At 40.4% G+C, this 8,822-nt stretch overlaps 1 pseudogene; it reads left to right on the top strand.

Moving 5' to 3' along the window:
- Positions 1-328: 328 nt before the first annotated feature.
- On the top strand, positions 329-1,132 carry LOC147434863 (uncharacterized; annotated as a pseudogene).
- Positions 1,133-8,822: the final 7,690 nt, after the last annotated feature.

Genomic DNA, 8,822 nt, shown 5'->3' with positions numbered 1-8,822 from the left:
GAAGTCGTGCATGGTGGATTTGTGCACAAAACTTCATAACATTAGCTTCAAATTGCAAAAGGTAACTTCCTATAACAAAATAAAAAGAGACTTAGAGAAGTTAGATGATTTTGAAGACGACTTGGAGAATGCATATGAATGGCTAGATGATCATAAAGGGGATATGCAAAAATCATGTTCTAGTACAAAGAAGGTTTTCAAGTTACAAAAAGCATATGAGAAGCTGAGGGATGCATATGATAATGAGTTTGAAGGTGATTCGAGTGATGATGATGACAATGATGGATGGAGCATGGAGCCCGTAATCCACCAAGTAGGGCTACCAAAGATGGAGGAGAAGGAGGTGCAAAAGGAGGTTGGCCAAAAGGACCTAGAAGAGCCCCTAGATACCCCTAACCTACCACTAGACTATACCCATAGAGTGGAAGAGGACGATACATTGCTTAAACTTATGTTGTTTGCATATGAAAAATGTTTTTACCCTATTTGTGGGGAGAAGCATGTCATACATAACTATGATGTTGTTCATGTTATCAAAGCCCACTTGAAGAGGTGGATAGTGAGATGAATGCACTGGAGGAATTGTTGGGAATCAGATTCCTGAAATTAGATTTGTTGAGGAGGAATTTCCAAAAACCATATCAGTTCAGGAGGAGTCTCCACCAAAAAGATCCCTGCAGGTGAAAGTGTTGCAAAAAGGTGTTGAAGGAACTTTAAAGGATTTTATTGATGCTGATTTTGATGATCGACAAATTCAAACAAAAATTAGACCATTATGCCAAACGTTGTGGATGATCAAGCGAATCAGAATTTTGGTTTTAAATGTTTTGAAGGACAGATTTTGATGTCACAGGTCAATATCAAGCGAGGATATGCTTTGGTCACAAAGAATTGGAAGAAGTAGATTGATTGTTATTCCAATCTAAATAGGGATGAATCGGAAAAAGGTCTCATAGATCAGATTGAGCATGAGGAATGGGAAGATCAAGTCTTTGAGGAGTATAAAACAGGTTTAACAGGTTTTGTGGAGCATCCAATGATCTTTGAAATGCAAAATGATGAAATTTCAATGGATGTGCATTCTCAAATTGATGTAAGACAAGCTGTTCTCAATCCAAGCATACTTTTATAGCAAGATGTGTGTTTTAAAGTTGATGAGATAGTAGAAGTGGATTCTTATCAGATGGACTGTCAGATATGGATGGTGGATTCTCAGAATTCAGAATTTTGTGTGCTACAGATTTTGGAGTTGCAAACTAGGCAAAGAAGAATACATTATAGGAATGTTCAGGTGTATTTAACAATTGCATTAGGTGGAATGTGCCTTTTACAAGAGAATGATTTGATTTTGAAAAATATAGAGGATGCTCTAATTTTGAAATTTTGGACTTGAAAAATTTTCAATAGAATGACAGGAAGTTCACAATGCAAAAAGGTAGCAATACATCGGATCCATCAACATTGGAAAGTCAATCGATTGCAGCAGTGGGTATCTCAGAAATCTAGAGAGGAGTATTTTGTAAATGGAAAGGCAATGGATACTAAGAATTTTGAAGAGGATATTTAGGGTTTGGTGCCTCGATTGCAAAAACCTGATTTTTAGAGTCAAATTCTCATGTTTTAGAGGCTGATTCTACTAATGTTTACTTGGGGAACGGACATACTTATTCAGTTTTGGTTTCATAAGTTTAATTTCTATGAGTTCTCATGTGATATAATCCTTTGGGGAAATTTTGGGCAATGTTTAGTTTCTCTCTATGATGTATTTTGTGTACCTTAGTTTAAGTACCAGGCACTACACTTTGCTTCATATGAAGATCCTAGCATTGAGTTTATCATAGTGCTGTATGGTGTATTTGTATATCTTGGATTAGGTTCGAGGCACTATACTTTATGCTGTATAGTAACTAGGGATTTTTGGGAAAATAGGATAAGGCATTTGACTTTGATCAAGGGATGTGTGGATACGAGTCGGATTTCTACGAAGTCCACCACCAGGACGTGCCATGTGTTGGCCGGATATTATATGTTGAGTCTGAATATTGTTGGGTCTGAAACTAGAATGCTGCTTTGAATATTGCCGACTCTGAATATTACCGAGTCAAATATTTGGTCGCCAGATATTTGTTGACTCTGATTATTGTTGAGTCTAAATATTGCTGAGTAGGATTATTTTCTGAGTCAGAACATTGCTGGGTCGGAATATTGCTAGGTCGGATTTTAGTTAGGTCAGATTTTGGCTAGGTTAGTTTTGCTGACTTTGATATTTTATGTCAAGAACCTTTTTGGGTTGGACAGTTATAACCATCAATTAGCACTTGTATTGGGACAAGTTCTGAGTAGGGGAATGCGAGAGAAGCTTTAGCCATGGTGTTCTTTGCTCTGTCTGATCTTTTCTCTATGTTCTATTTGCTGACTCTCAAGTTATTTGAATGTGTCTTTTGCTGAGTTTGATCTTGGAGTGAGTATCTATTCTCTATTTGAGAGCATGTGTGTGAGAGAGATTCTTGTGTTGTTGAACCCCAACATTGTCCACAACCCTTCTTACCATATTCACAACCACTCGGCCATATGAGCAGTCATATCCAAAAGTAGCAACCATATTCGGTCACATGGGCAGCCAGAAGGTACCATGCATAACATGTTTGCCACATTTCATACCTTTCACAACCATAATCATAACCATTTCAGCCACAACCATCTTAATCCTATTCGGCCACAAGAGTAGCTTTGTCAATGATCTGTCACACTACGATCAACAAGTATATACCGTATCTGAGTAAGATAGGTAAGCTTAATACCCAAACCCTAGAGGCACTACATCAAAAATATAACCGCAATAGCTATCGAACAAAGCATCCCAGGTCGCATGACTTAAACCGCAAAGGTAAGCCAATACCTACCTAAAATAGGGTCATCTACCAGTTTGTAAGAGAATCATCAGACATTACACACAAAGAGATGTTAGTGAGTGTGTACTACTCTCTACCTAGATGGAGTCCAAAAAACCATAAACAAAATAGTAAGTATGAATGCTCAAATCCATTTAACCATAAACCCATAACAGTGAGACATTCCAAAGTCCCCTAGTTGTTCCATATGCCTAGGCGGTATTATCAATACCCATTACATAAGATGCAATAAACAACATATTTGGCCATATAAGCAGCCATAAGGTACCATGCACAACCATACTTGGCAACCGATCCACAACCATATTTGGCAACAACCCTTCTTAACATATTCACAACCACTCGGCCATATGAGCAGCCATATCCAGATGTAGCACCCATATTCAGCCACTAGGTAGCCATAACATACCAGGCACAACATATTTGGCCACATTTCATACTCTTCACAACCATACTCATAACCATATTTGTCCACTTACCATTTTAACCATACGACCATATATACGGACACATGAGTATCTTGCCAGTGAACTGTCACACAATGATCAACAAGTATAGACCGTACCCGAGTAAGATAGGTAAGCTTAATACCAAAACCCTAGAAGCACTATATTAGAGAAATGTAATTGCAATAGTTGCCTCAATAAACATTTCCAGGTTGTTTGACTTATACGGCAAAAGTAAGCTAATACCTATCATAAATTGGGGTCATAGAAGCATCAGACATTACGTTTTTTTAAGGAAACACAAGGCAACCATAAACCTGCATTGAGAAAGATCTTTCAATGTATTTTACTATGAATATACATCCCTATGACAATTTAGTAGACAAAATTTGAAAATTTCCATTGAACTTGAAAGAGATTAAAAAAACCAGAGCCGTGGATACCTAAGGTTCAGATGAGGTAGCCAACTATTTTCATAATTGTCATACATCAACTTATTATAGTGAAGAACATGCATGAGTTCTACTACAATATCAAAAGGTGAATCACACCTCAACCAAGAAGCTCGGACAATAGTCCATATTGATTTCAAAGTCACCTGAGATTGAGTCGGAGCAGCTAGCTCCACAATAGCTTTCTTGTCTTTGATTTTTTCCATAGAGCCAACAACACACACCCCCTTCCACGCTAAATCCTCACAATCTCAAGGGACAAACACCTTTCACTAGTACACACACATACCACAGATGTACACCAGTACCAATGCTAAGTGAGCATGGAAGCTCACCTTTTATAGGCTTTGGAGCTAGTAGCTACATTCCATTCATAGCAGCAAGGCGGGTCCATCTTCAAGAGGGGGGAAAAGCATCAGTGCTGCCTCACACACACACACACACACACACACACACACACACACACACACACACACACACACACACAGAGAGAGAGAGAGAGAGAGAGAGAGAGAGAGAGAGAGAGAGAGAGAGAGAGAGAGAGAGAGAGAGAGAGAGAGAGAGAGATGAAATGTTATATTAACGTCTTCAAAAAGGCCAAAATGACCTATGAGACCAAACTGATACAAAAGTGGTGAATCTGTTAGAAAGTCTGGGTACCTTAGTACTAAAGTACTAAGTGTGAAAAATGTGAAAGTGTGAACATAAATAAGAAAAACTAAATACAAAGTATTAAATAAACTTCTTAGGAGCATTCTGGGTGTCTGGCTAGAATGCTTCTAATCCTTTGTTTTAGTCTCCTCCGGTGAAGTGTGCTTCTGCATCTCGGTCGTCGTCGTCTCGATTTCTTAAGCTCAATCGCCCTGTCAATGAGGGTGCCTTTGGTATGGATGTGGGTACTCCTTTGTGCTGGCTGTTGGTCTCTTGCTTCTCCTTCCCCTCCTGCATTGAGAGTGAGAGAGAGAGAGAGAGAGAGAGAGAGAGAGAGAGAGAGAGAGAGAGAGAGAGAGAGAGAGAGAGAGAGAGTAACATTTAATGGTCTAGTAACTTGTGTGTAGTAGAAAATAACATGGACATAGTGAGCATTTCATTAAGAATAGATTCCTATTGAGCATAGCAAGAGTTCTTGGATGGAAAGAGCAACAAATGCATAACACCTAGCTAGATAGGCATGAACAATACTTCAAAAAGAGAGAGAAATTAAGCTATTGACAACAATTAAGGACCAAATTTACATGGAGCCAGTCCCCCCTCCAAAAGGCTTTGTATTATAGATTTCCCCCATCAAGGGAGACATTTTACAATTCAATACTTTGTGTTCCTTCAATAACTTGCTGATGCAATGAAGATGGAAGCTTCAAGAACCAAGCTTACACTTGAAAAACACGACATCAATTCCCTCACGGTCTCAGACCCAAAACCTCACACACCTTTGAAGATGGTGAGAGCTAGCGGGGTATGAGAGTAGAAATAGAGGAGGAAGAAGTATTCTTATGAGAAATAAGTATTTCTTCTCCTCACATAATCACTCTTAATAGCTTAGCATAGCTTAGTAATTAGCATGGTAGAGGAGATGAGCATGCATTGGAGCTTGGCTCTTGGTTGGATTTGCATCACAAAGACAAGAGTTGGCATAGGCCTCCCTTCTCACAAGCTTGGAGTAGATAATGAGCTTTCCATTAAAGCTTGAGAAGCAGATAGTCTTCTTTACTTCATACATGATCTTGTGTGAGTGTGTGATAATGCCTAACAAAAATCAGCCTCTCTCTCTCTCTCTCTCTCTCTCTCTCTCTCTCTCTCTCTCTCTCTCTCTCTCTCTCTCTCTCTCTCTCTCTCTCTCTCTCTCTCTCTCTCTCTCGGTCGACCCCTCTTGCTATTTCCTCATGCTGGCATCCCATTGGCCCCTGTAAAGCTTAGCCAATCATGCTAGCCTTGTGATAGGTGTCCCCTTTTCCCATTTTGTGAGAGCTTTAGGTATTTACATAATTCAATTAATCTCTAATTGGACCTCTTAGTCTTTTGGCCAATAGGAATCAAGCAAGCCATTGGGTTGTTGAATTCTCATTGGACCCCTGAGGAGACTCTCCAATAGTCTTCTAGAGAGCTTAATTTCTATTGGTTCTTTTATCAAATGTTTTAAATTAATTAAACTACATTTACTCTAGCCTAATTCTCATTGGTCCACCTCTATGTCCATCCAATAGGATTTGAATGCACTTTCGGGGCAACTGTCCTAGGAACCTCGGCCACCGTTCGGCTTCGACAAAGTTCTGCACAGGCCATTTTCGACTACGTGGTCTCAGCGGGTGCGGATGCGACTCTGCAAATTTGGGGTTTCGGCCTACGACTGTAGGTGCTGAGGATATCGGCACTCCCAGAGTGTTGATTCGTGGTTGTCTACACATCGAAGGACGGCTCGTAGTTCTTGGAGGCGTGTCACATACAACACGGGCGCATCTACACACAGACTGTAGGCGACATCCACTAGTTCATCAGGTAGCTTGTGTTTGCTGCTTGATATTCTAGATTTCATCCTCACATTGCAGGTACTTCCACATGGGATGCATTGTCAGAGATGATGTATGTCTGTTGAGGGTTTGCTAGCTGTGAGTCACGCAGAAAACAACCGCCGCAGCGGTTACAGCATATAGTGGGAAATTTGTGGATGTATGATTTTGTGGGAAGTCTATGTATTGACAGATTTATTGCAGCCTTTGTTGAGGGTTGAGTGAGGTTTTATTGAGCTGGGGGATTCTCGAATGTTGAGGTCCTTTCGGTGATACAGGTCTTGAAGTGATCCCTCGAGCACCTTGAGATAGGCAGCTAGGATGTATTGACTGTGAGTTAGGCAGTTGGGATTGCATCTTTGCTTTACTGCCGTTGAGGCATTGTCGCAGTCTATGCTTACAGGACAGTGACATGACAGTGAGAGACAGTACAGGTGCAGGACAGGTTTACCCACAACTTATAGTGTTAGAGAGATAGTGGTTTTTTGAGCTGTTTTTGGTCTGTTTTTTAGTACACCAGAGCCATTTTACAAAGGAGACTCTGTCAAAATTTCTGCAGAATCTGAAGCTTTATTGGTTCATTTGACAGGTTCATATTGGTTCAGAGGTCATTTTACAGGAGAAACTCTACCGAATTTTTCCCAGGAAAGTAAACTACTGTGAAGCGTAGCTATGGCTGGATCACAGGACACTGCTCTTTACAATATCAAGAAGCTGGATGGAACCAATTTCCCGTTGTGGAAGAAGCAGATTTGGCATGTGTTGGTACAAAAGAAGTAGATAAAACCTATAAAGCTCAAGGGGATAAAACCACAAGATATGGACGAAGATGAATGGAGCGAAATGGATGAATTGGCACTTTCTACCATTATGCTGACTTTGGCAGAAAGCGTTTACTTCAATGTAGCAGACGAGATGTCGGCTTATCAAGCATGGACAAAGCTAAGTGATCTTTATGAGAAGCAGAGTGCAACTTCACAGGGATACTGGCTTAAGAAGCTTGTTGACTTGAAGATGAAAGAAGGGACACCTATGTAAAATCATCTGAATGAATTCAACACCATCTACAGTCAGTTGTCAGCTCAAGGTGTCAAGTTTGATGAACCTGTTAGAGCTATGTTCCTGTTGATCACATTGCCGAAAAGTTGGGACACTTTTCGCACAGCTTTGAGTAATTCTGCACCTCCAGATGGTTTGACCATAGTAGGTGTAGAAGGCAGTCTGCTTACTGAAGAAACCAACAGAAAGACAATGGAAAAAGGCAAAGGAACAGCCTTAGTTGTCAGGGGAAGGACCAAAGAAAAGTACAAAGGTGGAAAGAGGAATCAGTCTCGTAGCAAGTCCCGCAGTGCTAAAGGCAAGAGTGACATAGAATGCTACCATTGTGGCAAGAAGGGTCACATGAAAAGAGACTGCAGAGAATGGAAAGCAGAAAAAGGCAAAGAGAAAGCTGAAGACCATGGTGAGAAGAACAAGTCCTCAGTGACGATTCAAGAAATAAATGTGACAAACACTGTTGCAGAGGATGACAATCTAGTGTCAGGAGACATCTACTTCTTGAAGAATACAATGGACTTAGCTCTTCTTACAGCATCTGATGGAAATGCACTGAGTGACTGGATTATAGACTCAAGGGCATCACTTCATGTGTCTCCAAACAAGGAGTGGTTTACCTCTTATGTGACCACTAAAGATCATGTTCGGCTAGGCAATGGGCAGACATGTGAGATCTTAGGTGTTGGAGATTTTCAATTGAAGTTTCAGAATGGCTCTTCTTTCACGCTAAAGAATGTGAGACATGTTCCCGCAATTACAAAGAGCTTGATCAGCAGAGGTTCACTTGATGATGCTGGCTACGTCACCACTTTTGGACAGAACATGTGGAAGATATCCAAGGGTTCTATGACAGTAGCACATGGAGTAAAGTCTGGAGGACTTTACATGATTTATGTATCAAATGTCTCTAAAAATGTAATCAATGTAACCGAGCAGCCGAACGTTTCTTTGTGGCATAGCCGGTTAGGACATATGTCCAAGAAGGGAATGGAAATCTTGTCTCGTTCTGGTTATTTGCTTGGCTTGTCATTTAATGATTTTGAATTCTGTGAACATTGTCTGTATGGTAAGCAAACACAGCAGCCACATAATCATAGAAGCAGTAGAAGAGATACACAGTTGGCACTTGTTCATAGTGATTTGTGTGGACCTATGCCTAACCTATCTCTAGGGGGGTCTTCTTACTTTATGACATTTATAGATGATTACTCGAGGAAATTATGGGTTTACTTTCTCAAGCACAAGGGTGAAGCGTTTAGTGTTTTCAAAACGTTTGTGACACTTGTGGAGAATCAGAGTGGCAAGAAGCTTAAATGCTTACGCAGTGACAATGGTGGAGAGTATGTTTCAAAGGCCTTTCAGGAATTTTGTGATTCAAAAGGTATAAAACGTGAACTTACTGCTCCTTACAATCCTCCTCAAAATGGTGTTGCTGAGAGGATGAATAGG

This window comes from Adiantum capillus-veneris, chromosome 19, assembly GCF_014529385.1.
Source record: "Adiantum capillus-veneris isolate H3 chromosome 19, ASM1452938v2, whole genome shotgun sequence".
NCBI classification, from domain to species: domain Eukaryota; kingdom Viridiplantae; phylum Streptophyta; class Polypodiopsida; order Polypodiales; family Pteridaceae; genus Adiantum; species Adiantum capillus-veneris.
The sequence above is the reverse complement of the archived record's forward strand: the minus strand, read 5'-3'. Positions and strand labels throughout refer to the sequence as shown.